Genomic DNA, 19629 nt, shown 5'->3' on the forward strand with positions numbered 1-19629 from the left:
AGAAGAAGAAGAAGAAGAAGAAGAAGAAGAAGAAGAAGAAGAAGAAGAAGAAGAAGAAGAAGAAGAAGAAGAAGAAGAAGAAGAAGAAGAGGGGTGGCCCATGAGCACATAGAGAACGGGGAAGAGGAATGGGGAGCGAGAGGGTAAAGAGAAAGAGAAGTGAGAAAGAGCAAGAGAGGGAAGAGGAGGCAAGCAGCCCCTTTTATAGTGAGTCAGAGACACCTGGCTGTTGCCAAGGAACTGTGGGGCGGAGCTTAGACAAAACCAACAGAAAGCCCGTCTCAAAATAAGATGGAGAAATGATTGAAGAAGAAAGCTGGCCTTGACTTCTAAAGGCATGGGCACTGTTCACCTGCAGAGAAACCAACCCCACAATTCTGAGCCAAATGTAAAGCAAGCTTTAACAGCTTTGGTCAGGACCACTCCCTGGAATTCCCAGCTAAGGGGCGAGGAGACACATGTTGTGCAGGCCAAACCACACAGCCACTGTATTTTCCCAAGTGGCTTTGTTATCTTCCAAGGCCTACAACTCCCAGCATTCCGGGAAGTTACACAGTCCTTGCGCAGGTGAGGCTTACAAGTTAATTTTTGGGTCTTCATGCACGCACACACACACACACACACACACACACACACACACACACACACACACTTGTATCTTGAGAGGGAAGTGGAAGCACGAGACCCACTGTCAGCCACATAGCGAGTTTCAGGCCAGCCTGGACAACATGGACAACATGTGTCTCAGAAAGAAAAAAGAAAGGTGTCTACAGTCCACAGCTGTGAGTGCTATCCTTTCATACAACCAGACTGCAGTGATATTTTTACAGCCTCGTCACTATAAACACATAAGCGATTAGAAAAGCAACATTGCTCAATCATGGAACACTTTCATCCTCATGGCCTGATGCTGTCTGTTACTGAGCCAACTGTAATGAAGTCTCAGTCATGCTTTGATGGGTGAGGACCCATGCTGCCTAACCTTTCTTCTATAACAGCCTCTTGTGTTGGTTATCTTTACATCACTGTGAAAAAGGACTGAGCTCCATTGGTGCAATTAGAGGAGAGGTTGACTTCCACTCATAGTTTTACTGGTTTCAATCCGTGATCAGTTAGCCCATTCATTTGGGGGCCTGTGACAAAGAGAAAAGAAAAACATATCATAATGAGAGCACATGGAGGAAGCTCAACCAGAAAGAGCAAGGAGCAGAATTGCAATACTCCAGCTTAATTAGGCTTACTATTTTTTTTTTTTTGGTTTTTCTTTTTTTTTAAAGATAGATTTATTTATTATATGTAAGTACACTGTAGCTGTCTTCAGACACTCCAGAAGAGAGCATCAGATCTCATTACAGATGGTTGTGAGCCACCATGTGGTTGTTGGGATTTGAACTCATGACCTTCAGAAGAGCAGCCGGTGCTCTTAACCGCTGAGCCATCTCTCCAGCCCCAGTTAGGCTTACTACTACCGTGATGGAACACCATGACCAAGGCAACCTGGGGAAGAAGAGTTTATTTCACTCATAGTTCTGTATAACAGTTCATCAAAAGCAGTGAGGGCAGGAATTCACACAGGGCAGGAACCTGGAGGCAGGAGCTGAGGCAGAGGCCATGGAAGGGTGCTGCTTGCTGACTTGCTCCTCATGGCTTGCTCAGCCTGCTTTCTTTTCTTTCTTAACTTTTTAATTGATTACTTGTGAATTTCACATCATGTATCCCAATTCCACTCATCTCCTAATCCCTTCATTTCTGCCCTCTACCCTTGCCACCTGCCCCACAAAAGAAAACAAACAAAAAGCTGTAGTGGATCACAGCGTGCTCCTTAATGGCGCGACACATTTTTACTTACGAATGTTCACTGCAACGATTTTCTGGTTTCAGGCCTCTTGCTTCTGCTGCATCATCAATCCAGAATCTTCTCTTGGAATCCTATCAGATAGCCTGTTACTTGCTCTGAGTCATGGAGATCCTGCAGCTTTGGATCTACAGGACCCCTTCACACACTCAAGAATTTCATAGATGGGGTAGATGTTGGCATGGGCCAACCCTGAATCTGAGCCTGTATGGTAGCTTGGTTGGTCAGCCAGTCAGCTAACCTGAACTGTCACCAGCACCCTTACTACTAGCAAGGCAAAAGCTCTCCAGCACTGCCTCATCTAGCTCAATCAATGCCATAGTAGGCAATGGGTGGGACCAAATTTCCCACTTTCATGGCCTCAGGCTGGCTCACACATGCCCACACCACCAGGGCCAATTCTTCTGTGCTGCCAAGGCATGGTGCAGGACAAGCTTTCCCAAGTGCTGGGAGGAAAGCCCAGCTCTCCTGTTCTCGTGACCCTGGGGCCAGCATTCCCAACCACCCCAAGTGGAGAGGGGTGAAGTCTATGGAGGTTACCTCTATAAAATCCAGAACCACCAGCTCAGGGATGGATCCACCTAACGGGCTAGGCTTTCCCCATCAGCCATTAGTTAAGAGAAACCTTACATGCTTGCCTATAGCTGGATCTTACGGAAATATTTTCTTAATTGAGGTCTCCTCTTCTCAGATGACTTAATTTGTGTCAAGTTGGCATACAGCTCTCCAGCACAATTCCTTTCAAGGCAATCTCCCCAGAAACTTACCATCCTCTCACTAGGTCCCAAGTCTTAAGTTCTACTACCTTCCCATGGTGCCACAGGTCTGTTTTAGAAATTTTTAGTCCCAATTCAGAGTTTCTACCTGCCCTTGATCATTCATTTTCCAGATAAAAGACACACACAACCTTTATAGTTAAAATAAGCCTTAAACAGCACAAGAGCTGGGCAGATATCTACCTGATATGTTATTAGAATCCACTTTCCTATTGATAACCCCAAATTATTACTTGCTAGGTTTCATCTGGGCTGCTCTTAACTCCAATTGGGCAGCCCTCAGGGCCACATTTTCATGACTCACCTAACCCATGGCAGCTTCTCTCCTCCATTCACTTTCTTCTGCCCCACCCCTTGTGGTTCTCCTCCAACCCCAAGCCCAGGAATCCTAAATCCCACCTATGTCTCTTTTGCCCAACTATTAGCTGTCAACACCTTTATCGACCAATCGGAAATAACTGAGGACAAGGGCACCGTGTCACTTGGGTCTACATTCAGAGTCTCTCATCATCTCTGAGATAGGCAGGTCTTGGGGCCTCCATATTAGCATTAGAATACAAGCAGCATCAGCCCAGCCCACTACACAGGTCAACAAGAAAGCCTGTAACCCACCAGCCCTTAGTAGACAATTATGCAAACAATACCATCCCATCATCAAGGATGCGTCTTGTGAGCTCAGTACTAGACACCTATCAGCAAAAGTGATAGGCAAAGAAACTGAGCCATTTCTTGTTTCCTGAGAAGTCAGCAAGACTGATGTTGCTAACTGAACTGCTATGGAACAGTAAGCTCCCTACTTCCTAGGAGGTAGACCTTGAGAGTCAGGTATTAATTATATAGCCCCCCCGGGGGGACATGAAAAGACCTCCTTAATTATTGAAAGCTTTGCTAATCTTAACTTTGCCTTCAAACCCATCAATCTCCCCTTTTAAATCCAAACCTGGAATAAATGCCTTCCCCGTGCCGACATAAGGCACTGAACCCCACAGGGATGAAATTACAGGATGGACCTGCCTACATCCTTTCTTACTTGCTGACTGGCTTTTAATAAAGATCTCACTGCCCATGGCTATGCAGAAAGTGGAGAGCGGAACTTCCGGGCTGAGACAGGGTCTCTGGGAGAAGAAACAGAAGGCAGAGAGATTCAAGCTGGGGAGGTGGGCAGATAATTCAGAGCAAGGAGAGAGGCAGACACGGCCATGTTGGCAGGTCGCAGGAGAGAATTGGTTGTTAAGAAGATGAGCTAGCTGGGAGATAGCCCAAGATAAAGGCCTAAGCTTTGAAAATAATATGAGTCTCTGTGTCATTATTTATATAGCTGGCGTGTCGGTGAAAGTCATGTTATAACACCCTCTACCAGAACCTGCCACTAATGCTGACCCACTTGTTGCATCTCTCACTTCTGGCACCTTTCAGCCACTGTCACTTGTATCCCAAGACCTCACCTCTCGTGTCACCGCGCTTACTGTTACCAATCATCAGGTTCTCTGCAATAGGAGGAGTTTGGCGTTTGGTTTCTTCGACCGGTGACTACACTGTTCTTCAATAGGTAGTGCTGCTTCTCTGGTTGTCAAGACGTCTGGATCATCTTGTATTGCAGGGCTTTCAAAAATCCCAATTGAGACTGAACAATAAAGACACGGAGATGGCTATATAGTTTAAACCCATTGGCCTGTTTGCTGGGCAGTCTTCCAGGCAACTTGTGATTTAACCAGACTTCTCCATCTCCATTTCGTCCCTAAAAGAGGTTCTCACTGATCTCGGTCCCAGCCAGCCTGTCCCGGGTCCAGTCTTCCCCAGCTCCGGCGGCCAGCTCTTTATTATGCAAAAAGCCATACTGCTTACTCAACAAGTTTGACCTTTCTTTCCCCAGGGCAGCTTGCCTTTCTTTTTTGAGCAGGTGAGGAAATGACAAACATTTACATATCCTGCTAGCCTGGCTCTGCCAGCTCTGCAATTAACAATTGAGAACACAGGGACACACTTTTTCATAGCCGGTAAGTACAATATTTGTGGGTCGTCCCCATAGTCTTGGAGGTGGGGCCAGTAACACAGCACAGAACATCTGTGCAATAGATCCTTAGTCTTGCTTGCTTGCTTGCTTGCTTGCTTGCTTGCTTGCTTGCTTGCTTGCTTGCCAAGTCTTTGCTGTAGATGGCAGCAATGGGGTGATCCCCCACCCCTAGCAACAGCCAGTCAAGCTACAATAGCAAGGTTAAGGAACATATAGATAACCAAACACGACATGCAAAGAACAGATAACCTAACAATCCTGTTTGTCAGGTAATTTTTGCCCCCGTGTTTGGTTCTCATAGATGACACCAGAAATGCAGTTTTAAAAATATTAACTTGGCGGGACAAAGGGAAGCGTAGCCGGAGCTGGGGGCGCCTTCTCAGCCCGCGGTGTCTCAGATTCATTCTTAAGGAACTGAGAATTTAATCTTCCAAAAATGTCAAAAAGACCATCTTATGCCCCACCTCCCACCCCAGCTCCTGCAATACAAATGCCCAGCACACCAGGGTTTGTGGGATTACAATCCATACAGTCATCTCGCCTACAACAACTACAGGCTGGGAGGGAACCCGGGCACCAACAGCCGGTCACGACGTCCTCTGGCATTACAATTCCAAAGCCTCCAAAGCCACCAGATAAGCCACTGATGCCCTACATGAGGTACAGCCGAAAGGTCTGGGACCAAGTAAAGGCTTCCAACCCTGACCTAAAGCTGTGGGAATTTGGCAAGATTATTGGTGGCGAGATCTCACTGATGAAGAGAAGCAAGAATATTTAAACGAATACGAAGCAGAAAGATAGAGTACAATGAGCCTATGAAGGCCTACCACAATTCCCCTGCGTACCTTGCCTATATTAATGCAAAAAGTCGTGCGGAAGCTGCGTTAGAGGAAGAAAGTAGACAGAGACAGTCTCGCATGGAGAAAGGAGAACCTTATATGGCACACAGCCACTGCCCGTTTCCAGAGAAACCGCCATCTCATCAGTGAGATCCTCAGTGAGAGTGTGGTACCTGATGTGCGGTCGGTTGTCACAACAGCTAGAATGCAGGTCCTCAAGCGACAGATCCAGTCTTTAACGGTTCATCCGCGGAAACTAGAAGCCGAGCTCCTTCAGATAGAGGAACGACACCAGGAAAAGAAGAGGAAGTTCCTGGAAAAGCACAGACTCCTTTAACAATGAACTTAAAAGGTTATGTGGTCTGGAGGTGGAAGTAGACATGGAGAAGATTGCAGCTGAGATGGCACAGGCAGAGGAACAGGCCCGCAAAAGGCAGGAGGAGAGGGAGAAGGAGGCAGCAGAGCAGGCTGGGCGCAGTCCGAGCAGCATCGCCCCTGAGGAAGAGCAAGTGGCGAACAAAGCAGAGGAGAAGGATGAGGAGAACATCCTGATGGAGACAGAGGAGACACACCTTGAAGACACGGCAGAGAGCCAGCAGAATGGTGAAGAAGGCACGTCTACTCCTGAGGACAAGGAGAGTGGGCAGGAGGGGGTTGACAGAATGGAGGTGGAAGGGACCAGTGACAGATAGTCTGGCTCAGAGAGCAACAGTGCTACAGTGGAGGAGCTGCCCACAGACCCAGAGCAGGAAGACCAGAAGAAGGAGTAAATGCTGACTTGTTTATGTGACCTAAAACTTTTTTTTTTTTTTTTTTTTTTTTTTGGTTTTTCAAGACAGGGTTTCTCTNAGACAGGGTTTCTCTGTATAGCCCTGGCTGTCCTGGAACTCACTCTGTAGACCAGGCTGGCCTCGAACTCAGAAATCTGCCTGTCTCTTCCTCCCGAGTGCTGGGAATAAAGGCGTGTGCCACCACGCCGGCTGTCCTAAAACTTTTTTAAAGGAAAAAAAAAATGTGGTTTTTGGTTTAAAAAAAAAATACTAACTTGCTGACCCCTATGGAAATTCCCCAAGTTTGCTGTAACTACAATGAAAACACTGCTCCCCTAGACTCGGGGCTCTCACTTCTGACCCGCTGCGACATAAAGGTGAGAGTCCTTGTTCTGAGAGCTCTTAATAAAGACCTGTATATGTTTGCATGGGAATTGTCTCCTTGGTGGTCTTTGGAGCCCCCGCGACTTGGGAACAACAATACCATCACTTCTAGCGAAGCATCAAGGAACTTCATACTCAAATGGAAGGATATGAGGTCTTTAGTCTGCAACACATCACTAAGTAAGTCCCGTGCAGGCTTCCGGAGGTCTGTGTCCTTGGTCTCCTGAAGTGCTGTTGGCTTTCCTTCATACACTGAGTGTCACAGGACTTAGATTCTTTCTATTGGAGAATGGCTCGCACCTGGTCTCCTTTATGTGAAAGCTTTGCCATGCTATTGTGTTACACTCTTCCTGGGGAGATGTAGAGAAACATCTACTCATTTCAGATAGGAAACCAATGGCAAAATAGAGACCACCAAGGTCTAACTTGGTGAACCAATGAGTTTATGGGATTTGGGACAGGAGGGTGGGGGACGGGTTTGTTAGGCTCTGCCCAGCAGTTACCTAGCAACAACCAGGTAAGAGCCTGGCTTGCCATTATAAAAAGGACTGCTTGGCCTCTCCCTCTTCCCCTTCACCCCTCTCCCCTTCTCTCTCTCTCCACTCATTCCTGGCCAACCTCTTTCCTTCTCTCTCTCTCCCTCTCTGTCCTTCTCTGTCTCCCTTCATTCTCTGCCCACACTCCCTTCTCACCCCGTTCTCGTGCCTCAAACAAACTTCATTTTATACTAGACTTGTTGTATGGTTGGTACCTCAGAGGGGATGCTCGATCATCCCACTGCATTACAAAACATTAGACCAGGGTTGCTGACAGAAGCAGAAAGGACTCAAAGACATCTGTGTCACTGAACAGTCACTCTAGCATGGGGGACGACTTATGAACACTGGAAAGCTGAAGCTTGTACATACCTTGTAGGCAGCTCAACAAATAGGAGACTATCTCTTCTAGAGAGACTAATTGGTCTGTGCTTTTTCCAGGCAGCTCACCTGGTCTGAGAATGTTTCTTAAATGTCCCTAATGCTTCTATAAACTTAGACTGGGAAGGAGTCTAGTAAATCTTGGGCAGTTTCTCCACCTAGAAAACAGCTGCCTCGGCATCAGATCCAGCTCCCGGGAGACTCATTAACTAGAGCTGTTGCGCCCTGCTTGCTTCTTTCAACTCCTCTATCCAAATTTATAACTAGCCACAGGCTTACTGAGGAGGGGATGGGGGGATTGCCTGTTTATACCTTACACCTGCCCTTTCCCTAAGGAAAATAGGAGCCATCCCCACAAAAGGTGTGTGGGATGCGTTTAAGGCCACAGTTTCTTCCCCCTTCCCATGAACAACATAGTTTCACAGTGTATTGGCCTCCACCTACTCCCTTCTGCTTCCCAAGTGAGGGTGATATTCAGGTGGGAAATAGTTAACTAAAAATAGATATTGGGAAGATGGTTTCTGTCAATGTTTTGAGTTTTTTTAAAGGTAAAAGGAATTAAGAAATTCTTGAAAAAAGATCTTGAGGGCAAGAGAGATGACTGTACACAAGTTTTTGCACAGGGTCAGAGTTCATTTCCTAACACCTATGGCAGGTTGTTCACATCCACCTAAAACTCCAGCTTAAGGGTGTCTGGTACCCTCTTTTGACTCCATGAATAACTACAATCCTGCATACATTCCCCACATAGACACACATGCATACACATAATTGAAATTTAAAATTAAAAAAATTAAAAGATTGTAAAACCTCCATTTTGTGCAAGACCAGGAGCTAAACTCCAATTCAAGGAAGATAACTACAAAGTCCACTTGAACAAACATCCCAATGGCAGGGTCAAGGCACATACAGATAATGTAAGACATCCTGCAGAGAATTAGATAACTTAGCCATCCTGTGTCAGGTAGTTTTGCCCCCCAACCCTGACCCCGTATTCAGTCCCTGCAGATTATGCCAGAAATGCAGTTTTCAAAAAATTAACTTGTTGACCCCTATGGAACTTCCCCAAGCTGGCAGTAACTACAATAAGTACCCCTCACCCGTAGACTCGGGGCTCTCACTCTGATCTGCTTCGACAATGCTGGTGAAAGTCCTTACTTAAGAGTTCATAATAAAGACCCCAATGTGTTTACATTGGAAGTGGCTCCTCAGTGGTCTTTGGGGTCTTTGCGACTTGGGCATGACAAGACAATCTTCCCTCCGACTAGCCATTCCAACCACAGCCTCCTACGAGCTCCACAGCCCCACCTCCCTTCTCTTCTGGATCCATTGCTCCTCCATTACTCTCCATTTAACCATTTAACAGTCAATCCAGTCTACAACAATTTCTTTTTTTTTTTTTTTTTTTGGTTTTTCAAGATAGGGTTTCTCTGTGTAGCCCTGGCTGTCCTGGAACTCACTCTGTAGACCAGGCTGGCCTCGAACTCAGAAATCCGCCTGCCTCTGCCTCCCGAGTGCTCGGATTAAAGGCGTGCACCACCACGCCCGGATTCTACAACAATTTTTAAGTCATTTGATAAAATACAAGAGATTTACTTCTAACAAGATGAGATATACTTTGCTTTACATATGAGATCAGCATTCTTGACATATCAACTGTCAAACAACAAAAACAAAAACAAGCAATTAAAAACATTAGAGAAAAAAAAATCCATCCTTCGGTGGTGAGGGAGATTTTTTTCAGTCAGAACTTAAAGACCCAAAGTCACTTCCCAGGATCCATGTAAAGATGCTGGGCACAGTGGCTCACACCTGTCAGGATCCATGCCAGCATAGTGTCATGCACCTGAGCACCGTGACTCAGTGCTATGCCAGGCACAGTGATGCATAGAGACAGGAGGATGCCAGGAACCTACTGGTTAGCCTAACACAACCAGCAAGCTCCCACTTCAGGGAGAAACTCTACATCAAATAAATAAATAAATAAATAAATAAGTGAAAAGCAATTGAGAAAGCCTTCAACCTCAATTCCTAGCTACACACACATACACACACACACATATATACACACACACATATACACGCACATATATACACTCACACATATATACACACACATACACATACATATACACATACATATATACACACATATACACACATACATATATACACACACATACATATATATACACACATATACACACACACATATATACACACATATATACACACACATATATATACACGAACATACAAACACACACACATATATATATATATATATATATATATATATATTATGCACACACACACACTATTATTTTTTAGAAAAACTCATTGATATGCAAAGCTTGGTCCACTAAACCTACTGTAAATAGTAGGCACCAACTACACCTTCTAGAAGGTTCTAGAAGATGGAAGTCAAAAGGAAACAATCAGCATGGCACTGTAGGACTTAAAAACTGGGCAACTGGCTGGTGCTAGGCAGAGTTTATTTGCATAGTTTGGTGACGGTCTTGGCTGAATCTCAAAGATCAAGCTGTTTCTCTTGCTTGCTTTGATTTTCCAAGAGCAAATACTTTCTGGAAAGCAAATGGCTTGGCTCTTTTCCTAGCTTTATCTCCTATTTCCCAGTACCACAGGGTAAGACACCTGGTCTCAGGACCCACGGGCGTCAGAATGGAAACTTTCTGAAGTTCGGAAGCTCATCCTCAGTTTCAGTTCGCTTTGCCTACCCCTGACTTCCATCACTTAAGAAGTCAGTAACTTCTTTCCCAGCTCAGTCACTAAGGAGCATTTTGGGCTTCCATATGATCATCCAGCTAACTTTAGTTGTTAGGGTGTGGTGTGATAGCTTACTGTCTTAGCAGAGTGTTTTCTATGCAATGTGTCATCAATCCTCCTGCCAGCTACCTCCTCCTTTCCTTATCAAAGGGCTGGTTCTTCCAGCTCATTACCTGTGGTTTTCAACATTTACCTGCCACTCTCAAGCCATATCACTTCCAGGGACACCTTCCAGTATCTTTATTCTATTTGTGATGCAGGGATGCTTTGTGTTTTAGCTGAGGCAAAGCTTTTCAGGACTGAATCACATTTGTTGGCGATGGTCATCTCTCTGTAAGACTAAACAATAGGCTGCTTTAGTCTAAAGGGGAGCTAAAACCAATAATTATTACACTAAAGAGTATGTGTACATACACACACACACACACACTGTATACATAAACACACATTTATAGTAATATTGGAGTTACTAGCTCTTAAAATTCAGTTTTCTCATTTTCCATCTGATTAAATGTCTACCCAAATATGAGATGAAATCTATTGAGAAGGTGGACACAAGGCCAGGTTAAAAGCCATCAAGTCAGGCCTGAAGAGATGGCTCAGCAGTTAAGAGTACTGACTGCTCTCCCAGAGGTCCTGAGTTCAATTTCCATTGGTGGCTCACGACCATCTGTAATGGGATCCAATGCCTTTCTGGTGTGTCTGAAGAGAGCAACAGCACACATACATTGAATAAGCAACCATCAAGTCTTGTTGGTGCCCTTTCTGGGATGAATAGACATTTGTCTACGTCTCCCTCTGGAAAAGTTAACCCATCAGTCACTTACCTGTGGAAAAAGTTAAGTGTAACTTCTTTTTCCTCTGTAAATGAGGAAGACAGCAGATAACGTTATTTTCCTATCAATTTTTATTATGCTTTGCTTTATTATCTCTGAGCCCTGACTTTTTTTCAGGACAATAACACTGTCTGTCTTCTGCTCTCTTCTTGCTTCCCTCCAGGGCTTCAGACACCATAAGGCAAACCAGACTGAGGGCAAAGCATAGCCAGGTGTGAGTAGGTTCCAAGGGGCTCCAGTCTGGCTGGGAATGCCAGGAGTGTTACAGCTCTTAGAAGAAAATCAAGGAGGTTTGGTCAGCCTGAACAGGGTGGGCAACCAGGGTCCCAGGTCTCTCAGTTACTGTGGTGGGTCTTTCCTCAACTACTGCAGCATCACCAGAACCAGCAGAGGTGACAGCAAGTGACTAGGCCAGTTGGATCCAAGGTCCAGTGATGAATGCTACTTCAGGAGAGAAAACTCCTCCCCAAGTGTTACAGCTCAATGACACTCTCAGATGATCCTTGGTGAAATAATTTGTGCACTTTATGTGGACAGGGACTATATAAACACTGAGGAGTAGGGTGAATTTAGGGGTAGGTGTTTCCTGTTGGCTCAGTCTGAGATGTTAGTGATGCTCCATTTGCATGGGGGAAGTACTCCAGGTGTTGCAGTACATAACTGACTGCCTATGGTCCTCTCAGTGGGCTGTCATGGTTTTGTGTTCCAGAGCAGGCACAGAACTGGGTAGGGAGTGGTTTGCTTTCTGGTGATCTCAAGTCTCTGAGATTCCTGGGGTCTGAGCTCACTCAACCTTGCCAGTTCTTCTGTCTGGTAGCATGACCCACTTGCCCTACAGTTATTCATGAAAATGTGAGGCCGCCTACAAACCTGTACAATAAGGCTGGGATTATGACCAAGTTGTGACCAATGAAATGGAGGTGGAAAGGACTTTAGGAGGAAATCAGCATTTTCTCCCTAACTGGGATCTCCTAAAATAGGATAAAAACAGCAACAACAACAAAGACAAAACAAAACAAAACAAAAAACAGGTAACTGCTCTGGCAGGCGTAAATGTTTTAAGTATGGGTACATGCGCCTTGTTCTGCCAGACTCATGAAACAGGTAAACCCAAAGAACTGGAATTTCCCAAGCTGTCTCAGGCTGGGATTGGGAGAGGTTGGAGTCCTATGTTCATCACAAGGAGGGTGGGTCATCTTTAGAGAAGATTTCACACAGTTCTGATAATGTGATGGAACACCTTGTTGGAGAGACTGGAACCCAGGCTTCTATTTGAACCTAAACCTCAAGCCAGGTCCCTAAATACAGACTTGAGATCATTGAGACATTTTATTTATCTTCCCAAGATGGTCACATTGAATAAATCCTCTGCTTTTCATTATAACTTATTTTTTTATTTATTTAATTTTTTTAAAGATTTATTTATTGTTATACACTGTAAGTACACTGTAGCTGACTTCAGACACACCAGAAGAGGGCGCCAGATCTCATTACGGGTGGTTGTGAGCCACCATGTGGTTGCTGGGATTTGAACTCAGGACCTTCGGAAGAGCAGTCAGTGCTCTTACCCACTGAGCCATCTCGCCAGCCCCATAACTTATTTTTTGAGCCAGCATGTTGAGGGTGGATGGTTGAGCCTAGGTTAGGGCTGCCAGGGCCCAGGCCTTGATCCTGCTAAGAATAAGCATCATTGGCGGACAGACATTTTTGCTACTCACTCCCACTCCTTTTTCTAGCTGGGATGGAGATATTAATATGTCTTCTTAAAAACAAACAAGCAAGCAAACAAAAACCACACAGTAAGGATGTCTGACTCTGAATATAGACAGGGTATGGTGTTTGATTCATTCTCTGATATGTTACACAAAGACAGTCTCCTAACATAACACTATGAGAAAAACTCACACTCTCATAGATTTTAGTTGCATCCAGATAAATACAAGATTTGGTATTTATGGCCTTACATGGCCATTTAAAAAAATCAATAAATCTATTAAATTGCTGGGCAGTGAGGGCACACAGCTCTAATCCCAGTACTTGGGAGGCAGAGGCAGGCGGATCTCTGAGTTCCAGGCCAATCAGGGTTTCACAGAGAAGACTTGTCTCAGAAAAAAAAAAAAAAAAATCAATTAGATTAGTTCACATACTGTTGATTGTGTATGTTGCTTCCAAAATCCAGGTGTTGAAAAGTGACATCATTGAGATGTGATGGGAGGCCTGTAAGAAGTGCTTAGGCAGTGAGTGCTCTGTCCTGAGACTGTTAAGGCTCTTAGAAACAAGGCTGTGTGGTGGCTGAGGATATATATGGCTCAGGGGTTCAGAGTCCATGCTATTTTTGCAGAGGAAGTAGGTACCCAAGCTGGGGCTCATAGCCACCTTGTAGCCCCGTCACCGTGGGATCTGATGCCCTCTTCTGGCTACCATGAGCAATGCATTCATATTCATGTACGCATGGAGGGAGAGGCACGTACATGTAAATAAACATAAAACTTTATTTTAAAAGAGAGAGATTGTCTGCAGCACTTGCAGCTTGCTCTTCCCTGCTCCTTCTCTTCAGAAACCTTAATCTTTGACTTCTAGTCTCACATGGGAGAAATAAATTCTTGTTCGTCACTAAATTATCCAGTTGCCCATATTCTGTTACAGCAGCATAAAGGAGACTCTAGCCTGGCATATCTTAAGTCCTTGATAAGCATTAGCTATCACCGCTACTGCTTCATTGTGTCCAGTGTTAGCATTACTCCTGGGCTTCTTCCACTACTACGTTCTTCTAGGATGGCTTGGACTATACATGCCTTGAAGAAGAGAAGCAGAACAGAAAGAAAATGAAAAGAGTTGGGAGAGAACACACAGGGAGTGCTGGGCGTGGTAAGATCCCCAGTTTGAGGGACTTCTTCTACTTTGTGCAAATAATAATAATAATAATAATAATAACAACCAAAACATCCTAAAGAAAGACAAGAGGAAAGAAAAGTTCCATCCAGGACAATACATCCACGTGAGGAGGATGTTGTCTGGTTACTACAGTGTCCCCTGGCTTCAATTTCCCTTCCCTGCCTCCCTGTGGACATGAACCGAGTGTTTTCTGAAATACAAAATTATCACTCATACTAGAGTGAACTCACTGCCTGGGAAGCCTAAGGTCGACCTACTCATGACCTGTGAAGACTGAGATAAGTCTTAAGGGAACGATGTGAGGCTGGGTAGCTCATTGGGTAGAATGTTTGCCCTAGCATGCATGGAGCCTGGGATTCAATTCTCAGTACTAGATAAACCAAACATGGAAGGTCCACACTTATAATCCCAGAACTTGGGACATGGAGGCAGGAGTATCAGAAGTCCAAGGTCATCCTTGGTTACATTGTGAGTTTCAGGCAGGCCAGCCTGGGCTATGTGAGATCCTGTCGAGAGAGAGAGAGAGAGAGAGAGAGAGAGAGAGAGAGAGAGAGAGAGAGGAGAGAGAGAGATGACATGGTAATGTTTATAATACTGGTACTTGAGAGGCTGAGATAGGAGAATCACATTTGAAACCAACATAAAGAGATGTTGTCCAGGGTGAGGGGCATATAATTGGCCCAAGTTATTTGCATAATCATCAGTGGAATGAAAATGCACTAGAAATGTATGCAGTGAACTGAAACACATGCTTTATTCGTTTTATTCCTTTTTTCTGTTTCTTGCTTCCCTCCATAGTAACACTGTTGATTATCTTGGCAAGAGTAAAGAAGCAATCCCATTTACATCTGGACAATAGTCTCTGGGCTGTGACCAAATATTTAACAAAAGTAATTTAAGAAAGGAAGGGCTTCTTTGGGCTCCTAGTGGGTGGGTACGGGCCATCAGGTCCCTGGAACTCACTTCCTGCCTCTGCCTCCCAAGTGTTAAGTCCTCTTAGAAAGAAAAGTTATTTCCTACTTAGAAGCATATCAGCAAATAAATGTGCTTCTTCTTGCACTGTCTTGGTACCAGACTGCCCTAGGGCTGCCCTCCCTAGGGACTATAGTATGTTCTGTGGATTACTGTAGGCTCCCAGGAGAAGACAGGAGCAGAAAAATAGAAAATACCTTATCCAGAAACTCATCAAAATACAGCACACTACCTTGTGAGGTTGGTACATAAGGAACTGCAGAAGAGATGCATTTTTCTCTTGCTTATTGTAGAAGTGCATTACAGGACAAAGAGAGACAGAACTCAGAATGGCAGAGGTGAGAACAGAGAGTGGCAAAGATGGAAGAAGGACTGTGAGTCTCTGCAGAAGCCCAGGGTTGAAGGTACCCTTGACACCATCTATGTGCAACTAGATTGACAGGACCGCCATACAGCTTTGTGGCTGCTATGGGATCTGAGTGTTTTGCCAAACCTTTGCCTGCCCTTGCATTCCACTCCAGTGTAGTACAAGAAGAAATAGCTTTAAATGGTAGCAGAAATTTTTCTTTGTATATCTAAATGGTAAGAGAAACCACCCAATTTACGTGACTTACAGACACATAGCGTTTACTGATTTTGAGAGCCAGTTTTCAAAGCCAAATTGGTCTGATTCAAAAAGCCCTCAACCCCATTCCTCTGGCAGTGGCAGCTTTGCTTGGGGAGGTGATAATCCATGGGAATAAAAAGGCAGTGTCCAGGTTCTGGGTAAACTCTATAGATGGAGCCCTTCATGACTTTATGCACAAGTACTGGTTTCTACAGGCCACACCAAAATCAATGAGCCTTGACTGCCACCTAGCGTTCACTACATTTCCTTTGAGATGCTGAGCAGGAACTGAGGGTTTGTATCTTTGCTGAGAAGCCATGGCAGCCATTTGAAACTAAAAAGATAAAGAATGTCCCCTAAGGAAGAATTGTAGGAGCCAGAGGGATCAAAGACACCACAAGAAAACCCACAGAATCAACAAACCTGGGTTCACAGGGACTCACAAAGACAGCACTGCCAACCAGGGGCCTGACTTAGGCCCTCCACACATACGTTACAGTTGTGTACTTGGTCTCCTTATGGGACTCCTAACAGTGGGAGTCTCTGTCTCTCTTGCCTGCATTTGGGAACCCTTTCCTCCTACTAGGTTCCCTGGTCCAGCTTTAATACGAGTGGCGGTATCTAGGCTTACTGCAACTTGATACGCTGTGGCATGGTTGGTGGCTATCCATTGAAGCCAGCCCTTTTCTGAAGAGAAAGAGAGGAGGAGTGGGTAGAAGAGGATTGAGGGGACACTGCGGTCAGGATGTAAAATAAAATAAAATAAGGAAAGAAAAAAAGAAAGGAAGGAAGGAAGGAAGGAAGGAAGGAAGGAAGGAAGGAAGGAAGGAAGGAAGGAAGGAAGGAAGGAAGGAAGTTCCCTAATACTCTATGTGTGCCCATGCCATGCAGCGTTATCAGAATAGATTATGAGGTCATGGCAAATCACCCTGATTAAATTATGAAGGCTCTGTCCAGCAGAAGCATCTGATGCTCAGAGTTCATAAAGCGTCATAATGAGCAAGCACAGAAGTGGAAGAAATCTGGACTTCCCCTTCTGTCTCCCTTCCTATTTATTATCCGCATCGGAAGGTCAGTAACAAGCCTGACAAGGAACACAGGCTCCCAAGCCAGCTCAGTGCTCACAGCTACTGTGGTTCCATTCATTATTAGATGTGTGGTCTTGGCCACCTCCTTACTCATGGTGCGGCAAACTTTCCAATTTCCAAGGGGACAGCTGTATCTTGGTGCTATATACTTGCCAAGTTCCCCTCCATGGATATAAGAGGTATTGATGAAGGCTTTTGTAGAACAACTCGATTTTGTTATTCACCTGTACATCAATAAACACATCTATGAGGATGCTCCAAATTGATAGCCTGTTGTGGAATGGTGTCAGTTATTTGCTGAACAGCACAGGAGCGAGAGGCAGAGGGTTACACATTCAGTTTCTCTCAAACACCCTCCCGTAAGGCTCTTGTGGTTAATTCGATGAGACCTAGATCACGTGGGAGATAGACCACTGGACATGCCTAGTTAATATGTTAATTAACTGAGATGGGAAGACCAACCCCCTGAGAGATATAACAATCTCTAGGCTGGGATCTTGGACTGCGTAAAAACTAGCCATGGCTGTTTTACAGCAAAATATAATGGCACAATGGTGGCACTCAAATGGCATGATTAACCTCTAACTGGATGGGAGCCTCACTCAATAAGGAGTCATGCCTGATATGGAAAACCTACCCAGCTTCCTGGGTCAAGCGAGGTCATGATCGGTTAGAAAAGAATCTACTGAGGATGGAGAGATGCCTCAAATCTCTTTCAGAGGACTATGGTTCAAATCCAGGCATCTACTCATGTGGCAGCTCTCAACTGTCTCTAACTCCAATTCCGGGCAAATCCAACACCCCCATGCAAGCAAAACACTGTTGTACTAATTTTTAAACCTCAATCAGTGGTTTCTATCCCTGCTTTAAATCATTCAGTTCCCAGATAAAAAACATAAAATATTTATATCTATAATAAGCCTTTAAAGCACTAGAGCTGGGCAGATATCTACTCTCCAAGCTATTAGCAATTCTTCCCTATCAATAACCCCAAGTTATAACTTGCCATGTTCCATTTGGGCTGCTCTTAACTACAAATGGTCAGCCCTCATGGCCATGTTTTCAGGACTCACCTACCCCATGGTGTTTTCTCCTCTCTCTTCTCCCTCCTTATGGACTCCTTAGACCCCAAGCCCAGGAATCAAAACCCCAGCTACCTCTCTTCTACCCAGCTATAGGCTGCTGGCATCTCTATTCAACCCATAGTTTTAAATTAAGGAACAAGGTCACCAAGCATTATTTTGTGTACATGTGGCGTCTTCTCAGGGCAACCAGGGTCAGTATTTAGCATTGTAATACATAGCATCAGACACACCTTCAAAAAAAAAACAGCAATACACATAAAAAATTAAAAGGAATTAAAATTAAAATTAAAAGGAATAATCAAAAAATTAAAAGATTCTACTACCTTTGCTAGACCAGCATACTACTACTATATTCTAAATCTTACTTTTCTTCCCACGGGTAGGAGTAGCTACCATCCCTCCTCCAAGAAGCTCCTTTATAGAAAATAGAGAGCAGAAAACCACAGCTGGATACAATGCAGAGATGAAGAGTTCACGGCAGCCCAGCTCCAACAGAACATCTACATCCCAGATCCTGAATCTATGGATCGGAGAACATCGTGGCAGGGGGCTTGGGAAGATTATAAGAGTCAGAACACTAGGAAGTCTGTAGTGAGACAGTCTCGCCTAGAAATGGCTGCAAAACCAAGACAGAAACAATAGTGGTATCAATGGGCATGTTGATGTGGGAGGGGGAAGTTTCTCCAGAATTTTTTTCCCCTAGACAAAGAACTACAGACAGCTAAAAGCTGTTGGGAGAAGAATTCATCTCTCCCAGGGGTGGGCCCCTTTATTTGTTGTCCATGCCGAGTAGCCAGCCCTGAAACTAGATAGAAACAAAAAGGGTTTCAGCAAGCTGCATATATATTTGTGCATACACATACATTCATACATCCTATGGTGGATTAAATGAGAAGCCCCCATAGGATCGTATATTTGATTGCTTCATCCCTAGTGGATAGAACTCTTTTGGGTAGGATTGGGAGCTATGGCCTTCTTGGAGATGTGTCACTGGGGGTGGACTTTGAGGCTTCAAAAAAAAAAAAAAAAAACATGCTGCTGGCCCAGTCTCTCTCCCTTCTCTCTGTCTCTCTCTGTCTCTCTCCCTGCCTCTGCACTCCCTCTCCAACTTTTAGATCAGGATATAAGCTCTAAGCTACTTCTCCGGCACCATGTCTGCCTGTGTGCCACCATGTTCCTTGCCATAATGGTCAAGAGCTAACCTTCTGAAACTAAGCAAACAGCCCATTAAATGTTTCTTTTATAAGTTGCTCTGGCGCTCTGGGGTCTGCCACAGATCCCACACCATCTTGCCTCATCCAACCTTTCGGGTGGATCCGGTCAAAACTTCAGTCAAGCTCTAACCTTCCAAATATGCAGAGACTGGATAACTGATGCTAAAGCTAGCTTTCTTAAGTCTAACCAATCTTTTTAATTTCCCTCCCCTCCCCACCCCTGCAAGGATTTTTTTTTTTTTTGTCACCCCTATTTAGCAGGAAGAAGCTACGGACAGTCGTCAGCCCGAGTCCCTTAGGTTGGGGTGGATGGTTCTGGTTATTTTATGAGTTATAGATATGTTGTCATTTTAAGGGATATTTTACAAATGTTGCCATTTTAGACAGAAAGGAGATCAGAGAGCTTAGACTCAGGGATTTCTACCTTTCCTTTCCTCTTCTCTATCCTTCCTTCTTAGGTAAAGGAAAGAGGGTGGAAAAGAAAAAGGGGAATATGGAATATCATAGAAATTAGAGGAATAGACAAATAGGGATAGGTTATCAAATTTACTCTTAAACAAAACATTGTATAGCCATATCCTACATTGGTA

General features: G+C 44.5%; 1 pseudogene across 1 annotated transcript; it reads left to right on the plus strand.

Moving 5' to 3' along the window:
- Window positions 1-5024: 5024 nt before the first annotated feature.
- On the plus strand, window positions 5025-6254 carry LOC110335879 (annotated as a pseudogene). Its single transcript, XR_002381189.2, has one exon. The product of XR_002381189.2 is annotated as an SWI/SNF-related matrix-associated actin-dependent regulator of chromatin subfamily E member 1 pseudogene (transcript).
- Window positions 6255-19629: the final 13375 nt, after the last annotated feature.

Source organism: Mus pahari, chromosome 18 (assembly GCF_900095145.1).
Source record: "Mus pahari chromosome 18, PAHARI_EIJ_v1.1, whole genome shotgun sequence".
NCBI classification, from domain to species: Eukaryota; Metazoa; Chordata; class Mammalia; order Rodentia; family Muridae; genus Mus; species Mus pahari.